Source organism: Schistocerca americana, chromosome 2, assembly GCF_021461395.2.
Source record: "Schistocerca americana isolate TAMUIC-IGC-003095 chromosome 2, iqSchAmer2.1, whole genome shotgun sequence".
NCBI lineage: Eukaryota > Metazoa > Arthropoda > Insecta > Orthoptera > Acrididae > Schistocerca > Schistocerca americana.
Genome location: NC_060120.1, coordinates 1,090,833,568 through 1,090,859,175, shown reverse-complemented (window position 1 = coordinate 1,090,859,175; position 25,608 = coordinate 1,090,833,568).

Below are 25,608 nucleotides of genomic sequence, written 5' to 3'. Positions count from 1 at the left end.
AATTTGGATGCAATTTCTGTGTTTCATCGTCACTAAAAAGGTCCAAGGGATACAGTAAACCTGAAGTTAAGCATCGGAATCTAAATCTGGACTCACAGGAGAGGTTCAAATCATAGAAAGTGAAAGTGTCAGTCCTCTTGTACTTAAGTCGGCATTGTGCCTCTTGTATTAAATTCGGATGTAATTTCTGTGTTTCATCGTCAATAAGAAGGTCCAAGGGATACAGTTAACCTGAAGTGAAGCATCGGATTCTAAAACTGGACTCACGGGAGAGGTTCAAATCGTAGAAAGTGAGAGTGTCAGTCCTCTTGTACTAAAGTCGGCATTGTGAATTTTATATTAAATTCGGATGCAATTTCGGTATTTCATCGTCAATATGAAGGTCCGAGGGATACAGTAAACTTGAAGCGAAGCATCGGATTCAAACACTGGACCCGTAGGAGAGGTTCAAATCATAGAAAGTTAGAGTGTCAGTCCTTTTGTACTGAAGTCGGCATTGTGCCTTTTGTATTAAATTCCGATGCAATTTCTGAGTTTCATCGCCAATAAGAAAGTCCAAGGTATACAGTAAACCTGAAGTGAAGCATCGGAATCTAAAACTGGACTCACAGGATAGGTTCAAATCATAGAAAGTGAGGGTGTCAGTCCTCTTGTACTTAAGTCGGCATTCTGCCTTTTGTATTAAATTCGGATGCAATTTCTGTGTTTCATCGTCAATAAGAAGGTCCATGGGATACAGTAACCCTGGAGTGAAGCATCGGAATCTAAAACTGGACTCACAGGAGAGGTTCAAATCATAGAAAGTTAGAGTGTCAGTCCCCTTGTACTTAAGTCGGAATTGTGCCTTTTGTATTAAATTCGGATGCAATATCTGTGTTTCATCGTCAATAAGAAGGTCCAAGGTATACAGGAAACCTGAAGTGAAGCATCGGAATCTAAAACTGGACTCACAGGAGAGGCTCAAATCATAGAAAGTGAGAGTGTAAGTCCTCTTGTACTTAAGTCGCCATTGTGCCTTTTGTATTTATTTCCGATGCAATTTCTGTGTTTCATCGTCAATAAGAAGTTCCATGGTATACAGCAAACCTGAAGTGAAGCATCGGAATCTAAAACTGGACTCACAGGAGAGGTTCAAATCATAGAAAGTTGGAGTGTCAGTCCTCTTGTACTTTAGTCGGCATTGTGCCTTTTGTATTATATTTGGATGCAATTTCTGTGTTTCATTGTCAATAAGAAGGTTGAAGGGATAGAGTAAACCTGAAGTTAAGCATCGTAATCTAAAACTGGACTCACAGGAGAGGTTCAAATCATAGAAAGTGAAAGTGTCAGTCCTCTTGTACTTAAGTCGGCATTGTGCCTTTTGTATTAAATTCGGATGCAATTTCAGTGTTTCATCGTCAATAAGAAGGTCCAAAAGATACAGTTAACCTGAAGTGAAGCATCGGATTCTAAAACTGGACTCACAGGAGGGGTTCAAATCATAGAAAGTGAGAGTGTCAGTCCTCTTGTACTAAAGTCGGCATTGTGCCTTTCGTATTAAATTCGGAAGCAATTTCTGTATTTCATCGTCAATAAGAAGGTCCAAGGGATACAGTAGACCTGAAGTGAAGCAGCGGAATCGAAAACTGGTCTCACAGGAGAGGTTCAAATCATAGAAAGTTAGAGTGTCAGTCCTCTTGTACTTAACTCGGCACTGTGCCTTTTGAATTTAATTCCGATGCAATTTCTGTGCCTCATCGTCAATAAGTAGGTCCAAGGTACACAGTAAATCTGAATTGAAGCATCGGAATCTAAAACTGGACTCACAGGAGAGGTTCAAATCATAGAAAGTGAGAGTGTCAGTCCTCTTGTACCTAAGTCGGCATTGTGCCTTTTGAATTTTATTCCGATGCAATTTCTGTGTTTCATCGTCAATACGAAGGTCCAAGGTATACAGTAAACCTGAGGTGAAGCATCGGAATCTAAAACTAAACTCACAGCAGAGGTTCAAAGCATAGAAAGTTAGAGTATCAGTCCTCTTGTACTTAAGTCGGCATTGTGCCTTATGTATTAAATTCGGATGCAATTTCTGTTTTTCATCGTGAATATGAAGGTCCAAGGGATACAGTAAACCTGAAGTGAGGCATCGGAATCTAAAACTGGACTCACAGGAGAGGTTCAAGTCATAGAAAATTAGAGTGTCAGTCCTCTGGTCATTATGTCGGCATTGTGCCTTTTGTATTAAATTCGGATGCAATTTCTGTTTTTGGTCGTCAATAAGAAGGTCCAAGGGATACAGTAAACCTGAAGTGAAGCATCGGAATCTAAAACTGGACTCACAGGGAGGTTCAAATCATATAAAGTTAGGGTGTCAGTCCTCTTGTACCTAAGTCGGCATTGTGCCTTTTGAATTTAATTCCGATGCAATTTCTGTGTTTCATCGTCAATACGAAGAACCAAGGTATACAGTAAACCTGAACTGAGGCATTGGAATCTAAAACTGGACTCACAGCAGAGGTTCAAATCATAGAAAGTTAGAGTGTCAGTCCTCTTGTACTTAAGTCGGCATTGTGCCTTTTGTATTAAATCCAGACGCAATTTCTGTGTTTCATCGTCAATAACAAGGTCCAAGGGATACAGTAAACCTGAATTGAAGCAGCGGAAACTAAAACTGGACTCACAGGAGAGTTTCAAATCATAGAAAGTGAGAGTGTCAGTCCTTTTGTACTTAAGTAGGCATTGTGCCTCTTGTATTACATTCGGATGCGATTTCTGTGTTTCATCGACAATAAGAAGGTCCAAGGGATACAGTAAACCTGAAGTGAAGCATTCGAATCTAAAACTGGACTCACATTAGAGGTTCCAATCATGGAAAGTGAGAGTGTTAGTCCTGTTGTACTTAAGTCGGCATTGTGCCTTTTGTATTAATTTCGGATGCAATTTCTGTGTTTCATCGTCAATAAGAAGGACCAAGGTATAAAGGAGACCTGAAGTGAAGCATCGGAATCTAAAACTGGACTCACAGGAGAGGTTCAAATCATGGAATGCTAGAATGTCATTTTTCTCGTACGTAAGTCGGCATTGTGCCTTTTGTATTGAATTCGGATGCAATTTCTGTGTTTCATCGTCGATAAGAAGGTCCATGGGATACAGTAAACCTGAAGCGAAGCATCGGATTCAAACACTGGACCCGTAGGAGAGGTTCAAATCATAGAAAGTTAGAGTGTCAGTCCTCTTGTACTGAAGTCGGCATTGTGCCTTTTGTGTTAAATTCCGATGCAATTTCTGTGTTTCATCGCCAATAAGAAAGTCCAAGGTATACAGTAAACCTGAAGTGAAGCATCGGAATCTAAAACTGGACTCACAGGATAGGTTCAAATCGTAGAAAATGAGGGTGTCAGTCCTCTTGTACTTAAGTCGGCATTGTGCCTTTTGTATTAAATTCGGATGCAATTTCTGTGTTTCATCGTCAATAAGAAGGTCCATGGGATACAGTAAGCCTGAAGTGAAGCATCGGAATCTAAAACTGGACTCACAGGAGGGGTTCAAATCATAGAAAGTTAGAGTGTCAGTCCTCTTGTACTTAACTCGGCATTGTGCCTTTTCAATTTAATTCCGATGCAATTTCTGTGCCTCATCGTCAATAGGTAGGTCCAAGGTACACAGTAAATCTAAATTGAAGCATCGGAATCTAAAACTGGACTCACAGGAGAGGTTCAAGTCATAGAAAGTGAGAGTGTCAGTCCTCTTGTACCTAAGTCGGCATTGTGCCTTTTGAATTTTATTCCGTAGCAATTTCTGTGTTTCATCGTCAATACGAAGGTCCAAGGTATACAGTAAACCTGAGGTGAAGCATCGGAATCTAAAACTGGACTCACAGCAGAGGTTCAAATCATAGAAAGTTAGAGTGTCAGTCCTCTTGTACTTAAGTCGGCATTGTGCCTTATGTATTAAATTCGGATGCTATTTCTGTTTTTCATCGTGAATATGAAGGTCCAAGGGATACAGTAAACCTGAAGTGAGGCATCGGAATCTAAAACTGGACACACAGGAGAGGTTCAAGTCATAGAAAATTAGAGTGTAAGTCCTCTGGTCATTATGTCGGCATTGTGCCTTTTGTATTAAATTCGGATGCAATTTCTGTTTTTGGTCGTCAATAAGAAGGTCCAAGGGATACAGTAAACCTGAAGTGAAGCTCCGGAATCTAAAACTGGATTTACAGGAGAGGTTCAAATCATAGATAGTTTGAGTGTCAGTCCTCTTGTACTTAAGTCGGAATTGTGCCTTTTGTATAAAATTCGGATGCAATTTCTATGTTTCATCGTCAATAAGAAGGTCCAAGGGATACAGTAAACCTCAAGTGATGCATCGGATTCAAACACTGGACCCATAGGAGAGGTTCAAATCATAGAAATTTAAAGTGTCAGTCCTCTTGTACTGAAGTCGGCATTGTGCCTTTTGTATTAAATTCCGATGCAATTTCTGTGTTTCATCGCCAAAAAGAAGGTCCAAGGTATACAGTAAACCTGAAGTGAAGCATCGGAATCTAAAACTGGACTCACAGGATAGGTTCAAATCATAGAAAGTGAGGGTGTCAGTCCTCTTTTACTTAAGTCGGCATTGTGCCTTTTGTATTAAATTCGGATGCAATTTCTGTTTTTCGTCGTCAATAAGAAGGTCCATGGGATACAGTAACCCTGAAGTGAAGCATCGGAATCTAAAACTGGAATCTCAGGAGGGGTTCAAATCATAGATAGTTAGAGTGTCAGTCCTCTTGCACTTAAGTCGGAAATGTGCCTTTTGTATTAAATTCGGATGCAATTTCTGTGTTTCATCGTCAATAAGAAGGTCCAAGGTATACAGTAATCCTGAAGTGAAGCATCGGAATCTAAAACTGGACTCACAGGGGAGGTTCAAATCATAGAAAGTTATAGTGTCAGTCCTCTTGTACCTAAGTCGGCATTGTGCCTTTTGAATTTAATTCCGATGCAATTTCTGTGTTTCATCGTCAATACGAAGGTCCAAGGTATACAGTAAACCTGAAGTGAAGCATCGGAATCTAAAACTGGACTCACAGCAGAGGTTCAAATTATAGAAAGTTAGAGTGTCAGTCCTCTTGTACTTAAGTCGGCATTGTGCCTTTTGTATTAATTTCGGATGCAATTTCTGTTTTTCATCGTCAGTATGAAGGTCCAAGGGATATAGTAAACCTAAAGTGAGGCATCGGAATCTAGAACTGGACTCACAGGAGAGGTTCAAATCATAGAAAATTAGTGTGTCAGTCCTCTGGTAATTAAGTCGGCATTGTGCCTTTTGTATTAAATTCGGATTCAATTTCTGTTTTTCGTCGTCAATAAGAAGGTCCAAGGGTATCAGTAAACCTGAAGTGAAGCCTCGGAATCTAAAACTGGAGTCACAGGAGAGGTTCAGGTCATAGAAAGTTAGAGTGTCCGTCCTCTTGTACTGAAGTCGGAATTGAGCCTTTTGTATAAAATTCGGATGCACTTTCTGTGTTTCATCGTCAATAGGAACGTCCAAGGGATACAGTAAACCTGAAGTGAAGCATCGGAATCTAAAACTGGACTCACAGGAGAGGTTCAAATTAAAGAAAGTGAGAAAGTCAGTTCTCTTGGACTTAATTCGGCATTGTGCCTTTTGTATTAAATTCGGATGCAATTTCTGTGTTTCATCGTCAATAAGAAGGTTCAAGAGATACAGTAAACCTGAAGTGAAGCATCGGAATCTAAAACTGGACTCACAGGAGAGATTCAAATCATAGAAAGTGAGAGTGTCAGTCATCTTGTAATCAATTAGGCATTGTGACTTTTGTATTAAATTCGGATGCAATTTCTGTGTTTCATCGTCAATAAAAATGTCCAAGGGATTCAGTAACCCTGAAGTGAAGCGTCGGAATCTAAAACTGGACTCACAGAAGAGGTTCAAATCATAGATTGTGGGAGTGTCAGTCCTCTTGTACTTATGTCGGCATTGTGCGTTTAGTACTAAATTTGGACGCAATTTCAGTGTTTCATCGTCAATAACAAGGTCCAAGGGATACAGTAAACCTGAAGTGAGGCATCGGAATCTAAAACTGGACTCACAGGAGAGGTTCAAATCATAGAAAGTGAGAGTGTCAGTCCTCTTGTACTTAAGTCGGCATTGTGCCTTTTGTATTTATTTCCGATGCAATTTCTGCGTTTCATCGTCAATAAGAAGTTCCATGGTATACAGCAAACCCAATGTGAAGCATCGGAATCTAAAACGGGACTCACCAGAGAGGTTCAAATCATAGAAAGTTAGAGTGTCAGTCCTCTTGTACTCTAGTCGGCATTGTGCCTTTTGTATTAAATGTGGATGCAATTTCTGTGTTTCATTGTCAATAAGAATGTCCAAGGGATACAGTAAACCTGAAGTTAAGCATCGGAATCAAAAACTGGACTCACAGGAGAGGTTCAAATCACAGAAAGTGAGAGTGTCAGTCCTCTTGTACTCAAGTCGGCATTGTGCCTTTTGTATTATATTCGGATGCAATTTATGTGTTTCATCGTCAATAAGAATGTCCAAGGGATACAGTTAACCTGAAGTGCAGCATCCGATTCTAAAACTGGACTCACAGGAGAGGTTCAAATCATAGAAAGTGAGAGTGTCAGTCCTCTTGTACTATAGTCGGCATTGTGCCTTTTGTATTAAATTCAGATGCAATTTCTGTATTTCATCTTCAATAAGAAGGTCCAAGACATACAGTAAACCTGAAGTGAAGCAGCGGAATCGAAAACTGGTCTCACAGTAGAGGTTCAAATCATAGATAGTTAGAGTGTCAGTCCTCTTGTACTTAACATGGCATTGTGCCTTTTGAGGTTAATTCCGATGCAATTTCTGTGCCTCATCGTCAATAAGTAGGTCCAAGGTACATAGTAAATCTGAAGTGAAGCATCGCAATCTAAAACTGGACTCACAGGAGAGGTTCAAATCATAGAAAGTGATAGTGTCAGTCCTCTTGTACCTAAGTCGGCATTGTGCCTTTTGAATTAAATTCCGAAGCAAATTTCTGTGTTTCGTCGTCACTAAGAAGGGCCAAGGTATACAGTAAACCTGAAGTGAAGCATCGGAATCTAAAACTGGACTCACAGGGAGGTTCAAATCATAGAAAGTTAGAGTGTCAGTCCTCTTGTACCTAAGTCGGCATTGTGCCTTTTGAATTTAATTCCGATGCAATTTCTGTGTTTCATCGTCAATACGATGGTCCAAGGTATACAGTAAACCTGAAGTGAAGCATCGTAATCTGAAACTGGACTCACAGCAGAGGTCCAAATTATAGAAAGTTAGTGTGTCAGTCCTCTTGTACATAAGTCGGCATTGTGCCTTTTGTATTGAATTCGGATGCAAAATCTGTTTTTCGTCATCGATAAGAAGGTCCAAGGGTTAAATTTAACCTGAAGTGAAGCTTCGGAATCTAAAACTGGACTCACAGGAGAGGTTCAAATCATAGAAAGTGAGAGTGTCAGTCCTCTTGTACTTAAGTCGGCATTGTGCCTTTTGTATTTATTTCCGATGCAATTTCTGTGTTTCATCGTCAATAAGAAGTTCCATGGTATACAGCAAACCTGAAGTGAAGCATCGGAATCTAAAACTGGACTCACAGGAGAGGTTCAAATCACAGAAAGTTAGAGTGTCAGTCCTCTGGTACTTTAGTCGGCATTGTGCCCTTTGTATTAAATTTGGATGCAATTTCTGTATTTCATTGTCAATAAGAAGGTCGAAGGGATACAGTAAACCTGAAGTGAAGCATCGGAATCTAAAACTGGACTCACAGGAGAGCTTCAAATCATAGAAAGTGAAAGTGTCAGTCCTCTTGTACTTAAGTCGGCATTGTGCCTTTTGTATTAAATTCGGATGCAATTTCTGTGTTTCATCGTCAATAAGGAGGTCCAAGGGATACAGTTAACCTGAAGTGAAGCATCATATTCTAAAACTGGACTCAAAGGAGAGGTTCAAATCATAGAAAGTGAGAGTGTCAGTCCTCTTTTACTAAAGTCGGCATTGTGCCTTTTGTAATAAATTCGGATGCAATTTCTGTATTTCATCGTCAATAAGAACGTCCAAGGGATACAGTAAACCTGAAGTGAAGCAGCGGAATCGAAAACTGGTCTCACAGGAGAGGTTCAAATCATAGAAAGTTAGAGTGTCAGTCCTCTTGTACTTACCTCGGCATTGTGCCTTTTGAATTTAATTCCGATGCAATTTCTGTGCCTCATCGTCAATGAGTTGGTCCAAGGTACACAGTAAATCTTAAGTGAAGCATCGGAATCTAAAACTGGACTCACAGGAGAGGTTCAAATCATACAAAATGAGAGTGTCAGTCCTCTTGTACCTAAGTCGGCAATGTGAATTTTGAATTTAATTCCGAAGCAAATTTCTGTGTTTCATCGTCACTAAGAAGGTCCAAGGTATACAGTAAACCTGAAGTGAAGCATCGGAATCTAAAACTGGACTCACAGGGGAGGTTCAAATCATAGAAAGTTAGAGTGTCAGTCCCCTTGTACCTAAGTCGGCATTGTGCCTTTTGAATTTAATTCCGATGCAATTTCTGTGTTTCATCGTCAATACGAAGGTCCAAGGTATACAGTAAACCTGAAGTGAAGCATCGGAATCTAAAACTGGACTCACAGCAGAGGTTCAAATCATAGAAAGTTAGAGTGTCAGTCCCCTTGTACTTAATTCGGCATTGTGCCTTTTGTATTAAATTCGGATGCAATTTCTGTGTTTCATTGTCAATAAGAAGGTCCAAGGAATACAGTAAACCTGAAGTTAAACATCGGAATCTAAAACTGGACTCACAGGAAAGGTTCAAATCAAATAAAAGTGAAAGTGTCAGTCCTCTTGTACTTAAGTCGGCATTGTGCCTTTTGTATTAAATTCGGATGCAATTTCCGTTTTTCGTCGTCAACAAGAAGGTCCAAGGGATACAGTAAACCTGAAGTGAAGCTCCGGAATCTAGAACTGGAGTCACAGGAGGGGTTCAGATCATAGAAAGTTAGAGTGTCCGTGCTCTTGTACTTAAGTCGGAATTGTGCCTTTTGTATAAAATTCGGATGCAATTTCTGTGTTTCATCGTCAATAAGAAGGTCCAAGGGATACAGTAAACCTGAAGTGAAGCATCGGAATCTAAAACTGGACTCACAGGAGAGGTTCAAATCATAGAAAGTGAGAGTGTCATTCCTCTTGTACTTAGGTCGGCATTGTGCCTTTTGTATTTATTTCCGATGCAATTTCTGTGTTTCATCGTCAATAAAAAGTTCCAAGGCATACAGTGACCCTGAAGTGAAGCATCGGAATCTAAAACTGTACTCACAGAAGAGGTTCAAATCATAGAAAGTGAGAGTGTCAGTCATCTTGTACTTAAGTCGGCATTGTGCCTTTTGTATTAAATTCGAATGCAATTTCTGTGTTTCATCGTCAATAAGGAGGTCCAAGGGATACAGTAAACCTGAAGTGAAGCATCGGAAACTAAAACTGGACTCACATAAGAGGTTTATATCATAGAAAGTTAGAGTGTCAGTCTTCTTGTACTTAAGTCGGCATTGTGCCTTTTGTATTAAATTCGGATGCAATTTCTGTTTTTCGTCGTCAACAAGAAGGTCCGAGGGATACAGTAAACCTGAAGTGAAGCTCCGGAATCTAGAACTGGAGTCACAGGAGGGGTTCAGATCATAGAAAGTTAGAGTGTCCGTCCTCTTGTACTTAAGTCGGAATTGTGCCTTTTGTATAAAATTCGGATGAAATTTCTGTGTTTCATCGTCAATAAGAAGGTCCAAGGGATACACTAAACCTGAAGTGAAGCATCGGAATCTAAAACTGGACTCACAGGAGAGGTTCAAATCATAGAAAGTGATAGTGTCAGTCCTCTTGTACCTAAGTCGGCATTGTGCCTTTTGAATTAAATTCCGAAGCAAATTTCTGTGTTTCGTCGTCACTAAGAAGGGCCAAGGTATACAGTAAACCTGAAGTGAAGCATCGGAATCTAAAACTGGACTCACAGGGAGGTTCAAATCATAGAAAGTTAGAGTGTCAGTCCTCTTGTACCTAAGTCGGCATTGTGCCTTTTGAATTTAATTCCGATGCAATTTCTGTGTTTCATCATCAATACGATGGTCCAAGGTATACAGTAAACCTGAAGTGAAGCATCGTAATCTGAAACTGGACTCACAGCAGAGGTCCAAATTATAGAAAGTTAGAGTGTCAGTCCTCTTGTACATAAGTCGGCATTGTGCCTTTTGTATTAAATTCGGATGCAAAATCTGTTTTTCGTCATCGATAAGAAGGTCCAAGGGTTAAATTTAACCTGAAGTGAAGCTTCGGAATCTAAAACTGGACTCACAGGAGAGGTTCAAATCATAGAAAGTGAGAGTGTCAGTCCTCTTGTACTTAAGTCGGCATTGTGCCTTTTGCATTTATTTCCGACGCAATTTCTGTGTTTCATCGTCAATAAGAAGTTCCATGGTAAACAGCAAACCTGAAGTGAAGCATCGGAATCTAAAACTGGACTCACAGGAGAGCTTCAAATCATAGAAAGTGAAAGTGTCAGTCCTCTTGTACTTAAGTCGGCATTGTGCCTTTTGTATTAAATTCGGATGCAATTTCTGTGTTTCATCGTCAATAAGGAGGTCCAAGGGATACAGTTAACCTGAAGTGAAGCATCATATTCTAAAACTGGACTCAAAGGAGAGGTTCAAATCATAGAAAGTGAGAGTGTCAGTCCTCTTTTACTAAAGTCGGCATTGTGCCTTTTGTAATAAATTCGGATGCAATTTCTGTATTTCATCGTCAATAAGAACGTCCAAGGGATACAGTAAACCTGAAGTGAAGCAGCGGAATCGAAAACTGGTCTCACAGGAGAGGTTCAAATCATAGAAAGTTAGAGTGTCAGTCCTCTTGTACTTACCTCGGCATTGTGCCTTTTGAATTTAATTCCGATGCAATTTCTGTGCCTCATCGTCAATGAGTTGGTCCAAGGTACACAGTAAATCTTAAGTGAAGCATCGGAATCTAAAACTGGACTCACAGGAGAGGTTCAAATCATACAAAATGAGAGTGTCAGTCCTCTTGTACCTAAGTCGGCAATGTGAATTTTGAATTTAATTCCGAAGCAAATTTCTGTGTTTCATCGTCACTAAGAAGGTCCAAGGTATACAGTAAACCTGAAGTGAAGCATCGGAATCTAAAACTGGACTCACAGGGGAGGTTCAAATCATAGAAAATTAGAGTGTCAGTCCCCTTGTACCTAAGTCGGCATTGTGCCTTTTGAATTTAATTCCGATGCAATTTCTGTGTTTCATCGTCAATACGAAGGTCCAAGGTATACAGTAAACCTGAAGTGAAGCATCGGAATCTAAAACTGGACTCACAGCAGAGGTTCAAATCATAGAAAGTTAGAGTGTCAGTCCCCTTGTACTTAATTCGGCATTGTGCCTTTTGTATTAAATTCGGATGCAATTTCTGTGTTTCATTGTCAATAAGAAGGTCCAAGGAATACAGTAAACCTGAAGTTAAACATCGGAATCTAAAACTGGACTCACAGGAAAGGTTCAAATCAAATAAAAGTGAAAGTGTCAGTCCTCTTGTACTTAAGTCGGCATTGTGCCTTTTGTATTAAATTCGAATGCAATTTCTGTGTTTCATCGTCAATAAGGAGGTCCAAGGGATACAGTAAACCTGAAGTGAAGCATCGGAAACTAAAACTGGACTCACATAAGAGGTTTAATATCATAGAAAGTTAGAGTGTCAGTCTTCTTGTACTTAAGTCGGCATTGTGCCTTTTGTATTAAATTCGGATGCAATTTCCGTTTTTCGTCGTCAACAAGAAGGTCCAAGGGATACAGTAAACCTGAAGTGAAGCTCCGGAATCTAGAACTGGAGTCACAGGAGGGGTTCAGATCATAGAAAGTTAGAGTGTCCGTGCTCTTGTACTTAAGTCGGAATTGTGCCTTTTGTATAAAATTCGGATGCAATTTCTGTGTTTCATCGTCAATAAGAAGGTCCAAGGGATACAGTAAACCTGAAGTGAAGCATCGGAATCTAAAACTGGACTCACAGGAGAGGTTCAAATCATAGAAAGTGAGAGTGTCATTCCTCTTGTACTTAGGTCGGCATTGTGCCTTTTGTATTTATTTCCGATGCAATTTCTGTGTTTCATCGTCAATAAAAAGTTCCAAGGCATACAGTGACCCTGAAGTGAAGCATCGGAATCTAAAACTGTACTCACAGAAGAGGTTCAAATCATAGAAAGTGAGAGTGTCAGTCATCTTGTACTTAAGTCGGCATTGTGCCTTTTGTATTAAATTCGAATGCAATTTCTGTGTTTCATCGTCAATAAGGAGGTCCAAGGGATACAGTAAACCTGAAGTGAAGCATCGGAAACTAAAACTGGACTCACATAAGAGGTTTAATATCATAGAAAGTTAGAGTGTCAGTCTTCTTGTAGTTAAGTCGGCATTGTGCCTTTTGTATTAAATTCGGATGCAATTTCTGTTTTTCGTCGTCAACAAGAAGGTCCGAGGGATACAGTAAACCTGAAGTGAAGCTCCGGAATCTAGAACTGGAGTCACAGGAGGGGTTCAGATCATAGAAAGTTAGAGTGTCCGTCCTCTTGTACTTAAGTCGGAATTGTGCCTTTTGTATAAAATTCGGATGAAATTTCTGTGTTTCATCGTCAATAAGAAGGTCCAAGGGATACAGTAAACCTGAAGTGAAGCATCGGAATCTAAAACTGGACTCACAGGAGAGGTTCAAATCATAGAAAATGAGAGTGTCATTCCTCTTGTACTTAATTCGGCATTGTGCCTTTTGTATTAAATTCGGATTCAATTTATGTGTTTCATCGTCAATAAGAAGGTTCAAGGGATACAGGAAACCTGAAGTGAAGCATCGGAATCTAATACTGGACTCACAGGAGAGGTTCAAATCATAAAAAGTGAGAGTGTCAGTCCTCTTGTACTTTAGTCGGCATTGTGCCGTTTGTATATATTTCCGATGCAATTTCTGTTTTTCATCGTCAATAAGAAGTTCCATGGTATACAGCAAACCTGAAGTGAAGCATCGGAATCTAAAACTGGATTCACAGGAGAGGTTCAAATCATAGAAATTTAGAGTGTCAGTCCTCCTGTACTTTAGTCGGCATTATGCCTCTTGTATTAAATTTGGATGCAATTTCTGTGTTTCATTGTAATTAAGAAGGTCCAAGGGATACAGTTAACCTGAAGTGAAGCATCGATCTCTAAAACTGGACTCACAGGAGAGGTTCAAATCATAGAAAGTGAGAGTGTCAGTCCTCTTGTACTAAAGTCGGTATTTTGCCTTTTGTATTAAATTCGGATGCAATTTCTGTATTTCATCGTCAATAAGAAGGTCAAAGGGATATAGTAAACCTGAAGTGAAGCAGCGGAATCGAAAACTGGTCTCACAGGAGAGGTTCAAATCATAGAATGTTAGAGTGTCAGTCCTCTTGTACTTAACTCGGCATTGTGCCTTTTGAATTTAATTCCGATACAATTTCTGTGCCTCATCGTCAATAAGTAGGTCCAAGGTTCACAGTTAATCTGAAGTGAAGCATCGGAATCTAAAACTGGACTCACAGGAGAGGTTCAAATCATAGGAAGTGAGAGTGTCAGTCCTCTTGTACCTATGTCGGCATTGTGCCTTTTGAATTTAATTCCGAAGCTTATTTCTGTGTTTCATCGTCACTAAGAAGGTCCAAGGTATACAGTAAACCTGAAGTGAAGCATCGGAATCTAAAACTGGACTCACAGGGGAGGTTCAAATCATAGAAAGTTAGTGTGTCAGTCCTCTTGTACTTTAGTCGGCATTGTGCCCTTTGTATTAAATTTGGATGCAATTTCTGTGTTTCATTGTCAATAAGAAGGTCCAAGGGATACAGTAAACCTGAAGTTAAGCATCGGAATCTAAAACTGGACTCACAGGAGAGGTTCTAATCATACAAAGTTAGAGTGTCAGTCCTCTTGTACTTAAATCGGCATTGTGAATTTTGTTTTAAATTTGGATGCAATTTCTGTGTTTCATCGTCAATAAGAAGGTCCAAGGGATACAGTAAACCTGAAGTTAAGCATCGGAATCTAATACTGGACTCACAGGGAGGTTCAAATCATAGAAAGTTAGAGTGTCAGTCCTCTTGTACCTAAGTCGGCATTGTGCCTTTTGTATTAAATTCGGATGCAAAATCTGTTTTTCGTCATCGATAAGAAGGTCCAAGGGTTAAATTTAACCTGAAGTGAAGCTTCGGAATCTAAAACTGGACTCACAGGAGAGGTTCAAATCACAGAAAGTGAGAGTGTCAGTCCTCTTGTACTTAAGTCGGCATTGTGCCTTTTGTATTTATTTCCGATGCAATTTCTGTGTTTCATCGTCAATAAGAAGTTCCATGGTATACAGCAAACCTGAAGTGAAGCATCGGAATCTAAAACTGGACTCACAGGAGAGGTTCAAATCACAGAAAGTTAGAGTGTCAGTCCTCTGGTACTTTAGTCGGCATTGTGCCCTTTGTATTAAATTTGGATGCAATTTCTGTGTTTCATTGTCAATAAGAAGGTCGAAGGGATACAGTAAACCTGAAGTGAAGCATCGGAATCTAAAACTGGACTCACAGGAGAGCTTCAAATCATAGAAAGTGAAAGTGTCAGTCCTCTTGTACTTAAGTCGGCATTGTGCCTTTTGTATTAAATTCGGATGCAATTTCTGTGTTTCATCGTCAATAACTAGGTCCAAGGGATACAGTTAACCTGAAGTGAAGCATCATATTCTAAAACTGGACTCAAAGGAGAGGTTCAAATCATAGAAAGTGAGAGTGTCAGTCCTCTTTTACTAAAGTCGGCATTGTGCCTTTTGTAATAAATTCGGATGCAATTTCTGTATTTCATCGTCAATAAGAACGTCCAAGGGATACAGTAAACCTGAAGTGAAGCAGCGGAATCGAAAACTGGTCTCACAGGAGAGGTTCAAATCATAGAAAGTTAGAGTGTCAGTCCTCTTGTACTTACCTCGGCATTGTGCCTTTTGAATTTAATTCCGATGCAATTTCTGTGCCTCATCGTCAATGAGTTGGTCCAAGGTACACAGTAAATCTTAAGTGAAGCATCGGAATCTAAAACTGGACTCACAGGAGAGGTTCAAATCATACAAAATGAGAGTGTCAGTCCTCTTGTACCTAAGTCGGCAATGTGAATTTTGAATTTAATTCCGAAGCAAATTTCTGTGTTTCATCGTCACTAAGAAGGTCCAAGGTATACAGTAAACCTGAAGTGAAGCATCGGAATCTAAAACTGGACTCACAGGGGAGGTTCAAATCTTAGAAAGTTAGAGTGTCAGTCCCCTTGTACCTAAGTCGGCATTGTGCCTTTTGAATTTAATTCCGATGCAATTTCTGTGTTTCATCGTTAATACGAAGGTCCAAGGTATACAGTAAACCTGAAGTGAAGCATCGGAATCTAAAACTGGACTCACAGCAGAGGTTCAAATCATAGAAAGTTAGAGTGTCAGTCCCCTTGTACTTAATTCGGCATTGTGCCTTTTGTATTAAATTCGGATGCAATTTCTGTGTTTCATTGTCAATAAGAAGGTCCAAGGAATACAGTAAACCTGAAGTTAAACATCGGAATCTAAAACTGGACTCACAGGAAAGGTTCAAATCAAATAAAAGTGAAAGTGTCAGTCCTCTTGTACTTAAGTCGGCATTGTGCCTTTTGTATTAAATTCGGATGCAATTTCCGTTTTTCGTCGTCAACAAGAAGGTCCAAGGGATACAGTAAACCTGAAGTGAAGCTCCGGAATCTAGAACTGGAGTCACAGGAGGGGTTCAGATCATAGAAAGTTAGAGTGTCCGTGCTCTTGTACTTAAGTCGGAATTGTGCCTTTTGTATAAAATTCGGATGCAATTTCTGTGTTTCATCGTCAATAAGAAGGTCCAAGGGATACAGTAAACCTGAAGTGAAGCATCGGAATCTATAACTGGACTCACAGGAGAGGTTCAAATCATAGAAAGTGAGAGTGTCATTCCTCTTGTACTTAGGTCGGCATTGTGCCTTTTGTATTTATTTCCGATGCAATTTCTGTGTTTCATCGTCAATAAAAAGTTCCAAGGCATACAGTGACCCTGAAGTGAAGCATCGGAATCTAAAACTGTACTCACAGAAGAGGTTCAAATCATAGAAAGTGAGAGTGTCAGTCATCTTGTACTTAAGTCGGCATTGTGCCTTTTGTATTAAATTCGAATGCAATTTCTGTGTTTCATCGTCAATAAGGAGGTCCAAGGGATACAGTAAACCTGAAGTGAAGCATCGGAAACTAAAACTGGACTCACATAAGAGGTTTATATCATAGAAAGTTAGAGTGTCAGTCTTCTTGTACTTAAGTCGGCATTGTGCCTTTTGTATTAAATTCGGATGCAATTTCTGTTTTTCGTCGTCAACAAGAAGGTCCGAGGGATACAGTAAACCTGAAGTGAAGCTCCGGAATCTAGAACTGGAGTCACAGGAGGGGTTCAGATCATAGAAAGTTAGAGTGTCCGTCCTCTTGTACTTAAGTCGGAATTGTGCCTTTTGTATAAAATTCGGATGAAATTTCTGTGTTTCATCGTCAATAAGAAGGTCCAAGGGATACAGTAAACCTGAAGTGAAGCATCGGAATCTAAAACTGGACTCACAGGAGAGGTTCAAATCATAGAAAATGAGAGTGTCATTCCTCTTGTACTTAATTCGGCATTGTGCCTTTTGTATTAAATTCGGATTCAATTTCTGTGTTTCATCGTCAATAAGAAGGTTCAAGGGATACAGGAAACCTGAAGTGAAGCATCGGAATCTAAAACTGGACTCACAGGAGAGGTTCAAATCATAAAAAGTGAGAGTGTCAGTCCTCTTGTACTTTAGTCGGCATTGTGCCGTTTGTATATATTTCCGATGCAATTTCTGTTTTTCATCGTCAATAAGAAGTTCCATGGTATACAGCAAACCTGAAGTGAAGCATCGGAATCTAAAACTGGATTCACAGGAGAGGTTCAAATCATAGAAATTTAGAGTGTCAGTCCTCCTGTAGTTTAGTCGGCATTATGCCTCTTGTATTAAATTTGGATGCAATTTCTGTGTTTCATTGTAATTAAGGAGGTCCAAGGGATACAGTTAACCTGAAGTGAAGCATCGATCTCTAAAACTGGACTCACAGGAGAGGTTCAAATCATAGAAAGTGAGAGTGTCAGTCCTCTTGTACTAAAGTCGGTATTGTGCCTTTTGTATTAAATTCGGATGCAATTTCTGTATTTCATCGTCAATAAGAAGGTCAAAGGGATATAGTAAACCTGAAGTGAAGCAGCGGAATCGAAAACTGGTCTCACAGGAGAGGTTCAAATCATAGAATGTTAGAGTGTCAGTCCTCTTGTACTTAACTCGGCATTGTGCCTTTTGAATTTAATTCCGATACAATTTCTGTGCCTCATCGTCAATAAGTAGGTCCAAGGTTCACAGTTAATCTGAAGTGAAGAATCGGAATCTAAAACTGGACTCACAGGAGAGGTTCAAATCATAGGAAGTGAGAGTGTCAGTCCTCTTGTACCTATGTCGGCATTGTGCCTTTTGAATTTAATTCCGAAGCTTATTTCTGTGTTTCATCGTCACTAAGAAGGTCCAAGGTATACAGTAAACCTGAAGTGAAGCATCGGAATCTAAAACTGGACTCACAGGGGAGGTTCAAATCATAGAAAGTGAGAGTATCAGTCCTCTTGTACTTTAGTCGGCATTGTGCCCTTTGTATTAAATTTGGATGCAATTTCTGTGTTTCATTGTCAATAAGAAGGTCCAAGGGGTACAGTAAACCTGAAGTTAAGCATCGGAATCTAAAACTGGACTCACAGGAGAGGTTCAAATCAAATAAAAGTGAAAGTGTCAGTCCTCTTGTACTTAAGTCGGCATTGTGCCTTTTGTATTAAATTCGGATGCAATTTCTGTTTTTCATCGTCAATATGAAGGTCCAAGGGATACAGTAAACCTGAAGTGAAGCATCGGAATCTAAAACAGGACTCGCAGGAGAGGTTCAAATCATAGAAAGTGAGAGTGTCAGTCGTCTTGTACTTAATTCGGGATTGTGCCTTTTGTATTAAATTCGGATGCAATTTCTGTGTTTCATCGTCAATAAGAAGGTTCAAGGGATACAATAAACCTGAAGTGAAGCATCGGAATCTAAAACTGGACTCACAGGAGAGATTCAAATCATAGAAAGTGAGAGTGTCAGTCCTCTTGTACTTAATTAGGCATTGTGCCTTTTGTATTAAATTCGGATGCAATTTCTGTGTTTCATCGTCAATAAAAAGGTCCAAGGCATACAGTAACCCTGAAGTGAAGCATCGGAATCTAAAACTGTACTCACAGAAGAGGTTCAAATCATAGAAAGTAAGAGTGTCAGTCACCTTGTACTTAAGTCGGCATTGTGCCTTTTGTATTAAATTCGAATGCAATTTCTGTGTTTCATCGTCAATAAGGAGGTCCAAGGGATACAGTAAACCTGAAGTGAAGCATCGGAATCTAAAACTGGTCTCACAGGAGAGGTTTAAATCACAGAAAGTTAGAGTGTCAGTCCTCTTGTACTTAAGTCGGCATTGTGCCTTTTGAAATTAATTCCGATGCAATATCTGTGTTTCATCGTCAATAAGAAGTTCCAAGGTATACAGCAAACCAGAAGTGAGGCATCGGAATCTAAAACTGGACACACAGGAAAGGTTCAAATCATAGAAAGTTAGAGTGTCTGTCCTCTTGTACTTAAGACGGCATAGTGCCTTTTGTATTAAATTTGGATGCAATTTCTGTGCTTCATCGTCAATAAGAAGGTCCAAGGGATACAGTAAACCTGAAGTTAAGCATCGGAATCTAAAACTGGACTCACAGGAGAGGTTCAAATCATAGAAAGTGAAAGTGTCAGTCCTCTTGTATTTAAGTCTGCATTGTGCCTTTTGCATTAAATTCGGATGCAATTTCTGATTTTCGTCGTCAATAAGGAGGTCCAAGGATACAGTAAACCTGAAGTGAAGCTTCAGAATCTAAAACTGGACTCCCAGGAGAGGTTTAAATCATAGAAAGATAGAGTGTCAGTCCTCTTCTACTTAAGTCGGCATTGTGCCTTTTTAATTTAATTCCGATGCAATTTCTGTGTTTCATCGTCAATAAGAAGTTCCAATATATACAGCAAGCCTGAAGTGAAGCATCGGAATCTAAAACTGGACTCACAGGAGAGGTTCAAATCATAGAAAGTGAGAGTTCAGTCCTCTTGTACTAAAGTCGGCATTGTGCCTTTTGTATTAAGTTCGGATGCAAATTCTGTGTTTCATCGTCAATAAGAAGTTCCAAGGGATACAGTAAACCTGAAGTGAAGCAGCGGAATCTAAAACTGGACTCACAGGAGAGGTACAAATCAAGTAAAAGTGAAAGTGTCAGTCCTCTTGTACTTAAGTCGACATTGTGCCTTTTGTATTAAATTCGGATGCAATTTCTGTGTTTCATCGTCAATAAGAAGGTCCAAGGGATACAGTTAACCTGAAGTGAAGCATCGGATTCTAAAACTGGACTCACAGGAGAGGTTCAAATCATAGAAAGTGAGAGTGTCAGTCCTCTTGTACATTAGTCGGCATTGTGCCTTTTGAATTTAATTCCGAAGCATATTTCTGTGTTTCATCGTCACTACGAAGGTACAAGGTATTCATTATACCTGAAGTGAAGCATCGGAATCTAAAACTGGACTCACAGGGGAGGTTCAAATCATAGAAAGTGAGAGTGTCAGTCCTCTTGTACTTTAGTCGGCTTTGTGCCTTTTGTATTAAATTCGGATGCAATTTCTGTTTTTCATCGTCAATATGAAGGTCCAAGGGATACAGTAAACCTAAAGTGAGGCATCGGAATCTAAAACTCACCTCACAGGAGAGGTGCAAATCATAGAAAATTAGAGTGTCAGTCCTCTGGTCATTTAGTCGGAATTGTGCCTTTTGCATAAAATTCGGATGCAATTTCTGTGTTTCATCGTCAATAAGAAGGTCCAAGGGATACAGTAAACCTGAAGTGAAGCATCGGAATCTAAAACTGGACTCACAGGAGAGGTTCAAATCATAGTAAGTGAGAGTGTCAGTCGTCTTGTACGTAATTCGGCATTGTGCCTTTTGTATTAAATTCGGACGCAATTTCTGTGTTTCATCGTCAATAAGAAGGTACAAGGGATACAGTAAACCTGAAGTGAAGCATCGGAATCTAAAACTGGACTCACAGGAGAGGTTCAAATCATAGAAAGTGAGAGTGTCAGTCCTCTTGTACTTATTTAGGCATTGTGCCTTTTGTATTAAATTCGGATGCAATTTCTGTGTTTCATCGTCATTAAAAAGGTCCAAGGCATACAGTAACCCTGAAGTGAAGCATCGGAATCTAAAACTGTACTCACAGAAGAGGTTCAAATCATAGAAAGTGAGAGTGTCAGTCATCTTGTACTTATGTCGGCATTGTGCCTTTTGTATTAGTTTCGAATGCCATTTCTGTGTTTCATCGTCAATAAGGAGGTACAAGGGATACAGTAAACCTGAAGTGAAGCATCGGAATCTAAAACTGGACTCACAGGATAGGTTTAAATCACAGAAAGTTAGAGTGTCAGTCCTCTTGTACTTAAGTCGGTATTGTGCCTTTTGAAATTAATTCCGATGCAATATCTGTGTTTCATCATCAATAAGAAGTTCCAAGGTATACAGCAAACCTGAAGTGAAGCATCGGAATCTAAAACTGGACACACAGGAAAGGTTCAAATCATAGAAAGTTAGAGTGTCTGTCCTCTTGTACTTAAGACGGCATTGTGCCTTTTGTATTAAATTTGGGTGCAATTTCTGTGCTTCATCGTCAATAAGAAGGTCCAAGGGATACAGTAAACCTGAAGTTAAGCATCGGAATCTAAAACTGGACTCACAGGAGAGGTTCAAATCATAGAAAGTTAAAGTGTCAGTCCTCTTGTACTTAAATCGGCATTGTGCCTTTTGTATTAAATTCGGATGCAATTTCTGTGATTCTTCGTCAATAAGAAGGCCCAAGGGATAGAGTTAACCTTAAGTGAAGCATCGGATTCTAAAACTGGACTCACAGGAGAGGTTCAAATCATAGAATGTGAGAGTGTCAGTCCTCTTGTACCAAAGGCGGCATTGTGCCTTTTGTATTAAATTCGGATGCTATTTCTGTGTTTCATCGTCAATAAGAAGGTCTATGGGATACAGTAAACCTGAAATGAAGCATCGGAATCTAAAACTGGACTCACAGGAGAGGTTCAAATCATAGAAAATTAGAGTGTCAGTCCTCTTGTACTTAAGTCTGCATTGTGCCTTTTGCATTAAATTCGGATGCAATTTCTGTTTTTCGTCGTCAATAAGAAGGTCCAAGGGATACAGTAAACCTGAAGTGAAGCTTCAGACTCTAAAACTATACTCCCAGGAGAGGTTTAAATCATAGAAAGATAGAGTGTCAGTCCTCTTCTACTTAAGTCGGCATTGTGCCTTTTGAATGTAATTCCGATGCAATTTCTGTGTTTCATCGTCAATAAGAAGTTCCATTATATACAGCAAGCCTGAAGTGAAGCATCGGAATCTAAAACTGGACTCACAGGAGAGGTTCAAATCATAGAAAGTTAGAGTGTCAGTGCTCTTGTACTTAAATCGGCATTGTGAATTTTGTATTAAATTTGGATGTAATTTCTGTGTTTCATCGTCAATAAGAAGGTCCAAGGGATACAGTAAACCTGAAGTTAAGCATCGGAATCTAATACTGGACTCACAGGAGAGGTTCACATCATAGAAAGTGAAAGTGTCAGTCCTCATGTACTTAAGTCGGCATTGTGCCTTTTGTATTAAATTCGGATGCCATTTCTGTGTTTCAACGTCAATTAGAAGGTCCAAGGGATACAGTTAACCTGAAGTGAAGCATCGGATTCTACAACTGGTCTCACAGGAGAGGTTCAAATCATAGAAAGTGAGAGTGTTAGTCCTCTTGTACTAAAGTCGGCATTGTGCCTTTTGTATGAAGTTCGGATGCAAATTCTGTGTTTCATCGTCAATAAGAAGGTCCAAGGGATACAGTAAACCTGAAGTGAAGCAGCGGAATCTAAAACTGGACTCACAGGATAGGTACAAATCAAATAAAAGTGAAAGTGTCAGTCCTCTTGTACTTAAGTCGGCATTGTGCCTTTTGTATTAAATTCGGATGCAATTTCTGTGTTTCATCGTCAATAAGAAGGTCCAAGGGATACAGTTAACCTGAAGTGAAGCATCGGATTCTAAAACTGGACTCACAGGAGAGGTTCAAATCATAGAAAGTGAGAGTGTCAGTACTCTTGTACTTTAGTCGGCATTGTGCCTTTTGAATTTAATTCCGAAGCATATTTCTGTGTTTCATCGTCACTAACAAGGTACAAGGTATACAGTAAACCTGAAGTGAAGCATCGGAATCTAAAACTGGACTCACAGGGGAGGTTCAAATCATAGAAAGTGAGAGTGTCAGTCCTCTTGTACTTTAGTCGGCATTGTGCCCTTTGTATTAACTTTGGATGCAATTTCTGTGTTTCATTGTCAATAAGAAGGTCCAAGGGATACAGTAAACCTGAAGTTAAGCATCGGAATCTAAAACTGGACTCACGGGAGAGGTTCAAATGAAATAAAAGTGAAAGTGTCAGTCCTCTTGTACTTAAGTCGGCATTGTGCCTTTTGTTTTAAATTCGGATGCAATTTCTGTTTTTCATCGTCAATATGAAGGTCCAAGGGATACAGTAAACCTAAAGTGAGGCATCGGAATCTAAAACTGACCTCACAGGAGTCGTTCAAATCATAGAAAATTAGAGTGTCAGTCCTCTGGTCATTAAGTCGGCATTGTGTCTTTTATATTAAATTCGGATGCAATTTCTGTTTTTCGTCGTCAATAAGAAGGTCCAAGGGATACAGTAAACCTGAAGTGAAGCTCCGGAATCTAAAACTGGAGTCACAGGAGAGGTTCAGATCATAGAAAGTTAGAGTGTCGGTCCTCTTGTACTTAAGTCGGAATTGTGCCTTTTGTATAAAATTCGGATGCAATTTCTGTGTGTCATCGTCAATAACAAGGTCCAAGGCATACAGTAAACCTGAAGTGAAGCATCGGAATCTAAAACTGGACTCACAGGAGAGGTTCAAATCATAGAAAGTGAGAGTGTCAGTCCTCTTGTACTTTATTCGTCATTGTGCCTTTTGTATTAAATTCGGATGCAATTTCTGTGTTTCATCGTCAATAAGAAGGTTCGAGGGATACAGTAAACTTGAAGTGAAGCATCGGAATCTAAAACTGGACTCACAGGAGAGGTTCAAATCATAGAAAGTGAGAGTGTCAGTCGTCTTGTACTTAATTCGGCATTGTGCCTTTTGTATTAAATTCGGATGCAATTTCTGTGTTTCATCGTCAATAAGAAGGTTCAAGGGATACAGTAAACTTGAAGTGAAGCATCGGAATCTAAAACTGCACTCACAGCAGAGGTTCAAATCATTGAAAGTGAGAGTGTCAGTCCTCTTGTACTTAATTAGGCATTGTGCCTTTTGTATTAAATTCGGGTGCAATTTCTGTATTTCATCGTCAATAAAAGAAGTCCAAGGCATACAGTAACCCTGAAGTGAAGCATCGGAATCTAAAACTGTACTCACAGAGGAGGTTCAAATCATAGAAAGTGAGAGTGTCAGTCATCTTGTACTTAAGTCGGCATTGTGCCTTTTGTATTAAATTCGAATGCAATTTCTGTGTTTCATCGTCAATAAGAAGGTCCAAGGGATACAGTAAACCTGAAGTTAAGCATCGGAATCTAAAACTGGACTCACAGGAGAGGTTCATATCACAGAAAGTGAAAGTGTCAGTCCTCTTGTACTTAAGTCTGCATTGTGCCTTTTGCATTAAATTCGGATGCAATTTCTGTTTTTCGTCGTCAATAAGAAGGTCCAAGGATACAGTAAACCTGAAGTGAAGCTTCAGAATCTAAAACTGGACTCCCAGGAGAGGTTTAAATCATAGAAAGATAGAGTGTCAGTCCTCTTCTACTTAAGTCGGCATTGTGCCTTTTGAATTAAATTCCGATGCAATTTCTGTGTTTCATCGTCAATAAGAAGTTCCAATATATACAGCAAGCCTGAAGTGAAGCATCGGAATCTAAAACTGGACTCACAGGAGAGGTTCAAATCATAGAAAGTGAAAGTGTCAGTCCTCATGTACTTAAGTCGGCATTGTGCCTTTTGTATTAAATTCGGATGCCATTTCTGTGTTTCAACGTCAATTAGAAGGTCCAAGGGATACAGTTAACCTGAAGTGAAGCATCGGATTCTACAACTGGTCTCACAGGAGAGGTTAAATCATAGAAAGTGAGAGTGTCAGTCCTCTTGTACTTAATTCGGCATTGTGCCTTTTGTATTAAATTCGGATGCAATTTCTGTGTTTCTTCGTCAATAAGAAGGTCCAAGGGATAGAGTTAACCTTAAGTTAAGCATCGGATTCTAAAACTGGACTCACAGGAGAGGTTCAAGTCATAGAAAATGAGAGTGTCAGTCCTCTTGTACTAAAGGCGGCAATGTGCCTTTTGTATTAGATTCGGATGCTATTTCTGTGTTTCATCGTCAATAAGAAGGTCTATGGGATACAGTAAACCTGAAATCAAGAATCGGAATCTAATACTGGACTCACAGGAGATTATCAAATCATAGAAAATTAGAGTGTCAGTCCTCTTGTACTTAAGTCGGAATTGTGCCTTTTGTATAAAAGTCGGATGCAATTTCCGTGTTTCATCGTCAACAACAAGATCCAAGGGATACAGTAAACCTGAAGTGAAGCATCGGAATCTAAAACTGGACTCACAGGAGAGGTTCAAATCATAGAAAGTAGGAGTGTCTGTCCTCTTGTACTTAAGTCGGTATTGTGCCTTTTGAATTAAATTCGGATGCAATTTCTGTGTTTCATCGTCAATAAGAAGGTCAGGGAATACAGTAAACCTGAAGTGAAGCATTGGAATCTAAAACTGGACTCACAAGGGAGGTTCAAATCATAGAAAATTAGAGTGTCAGTCCTCTTGTACCTATGTCGGCATTGTGCCATTGGAATTTAATTCTGATGCAATTTCTGTGTTTCATCGTCAATACGAAGTTCTTAGGTATACAGTATACCAGAAGTGAAGCATCGGAATCTAAAACTGGACTCACAGGAGAGGTTCAAATCATAGAATGTTAGAGTGTCAGTCCCCATGTACTTAAGTCGGCATTGAGCCTTTTGTATTAAATTCGGATGCAATTTCTGTTTATCATCGTCAATATGAAGGTCCAAGGGATACAGTAAACCTGAAGTGTGGCATCGGAATCTAAAACTGGACTCACAGGAGAGGTACAAATCATAGAAAGATAGAGTGTCAGTCCTCTTGTACTTAAGTCGGAATTGTGCCTATTGTATAAAATTCGGATGCAATTTCTGTGTTTCATCGTCAGTAGGAAGGTTCAAGGGATACAGTAAACCTGAAGTGAAGCATTGGAATCTAAAACTGTACTCACTGGAGAGGTTCAAATCATAGAAA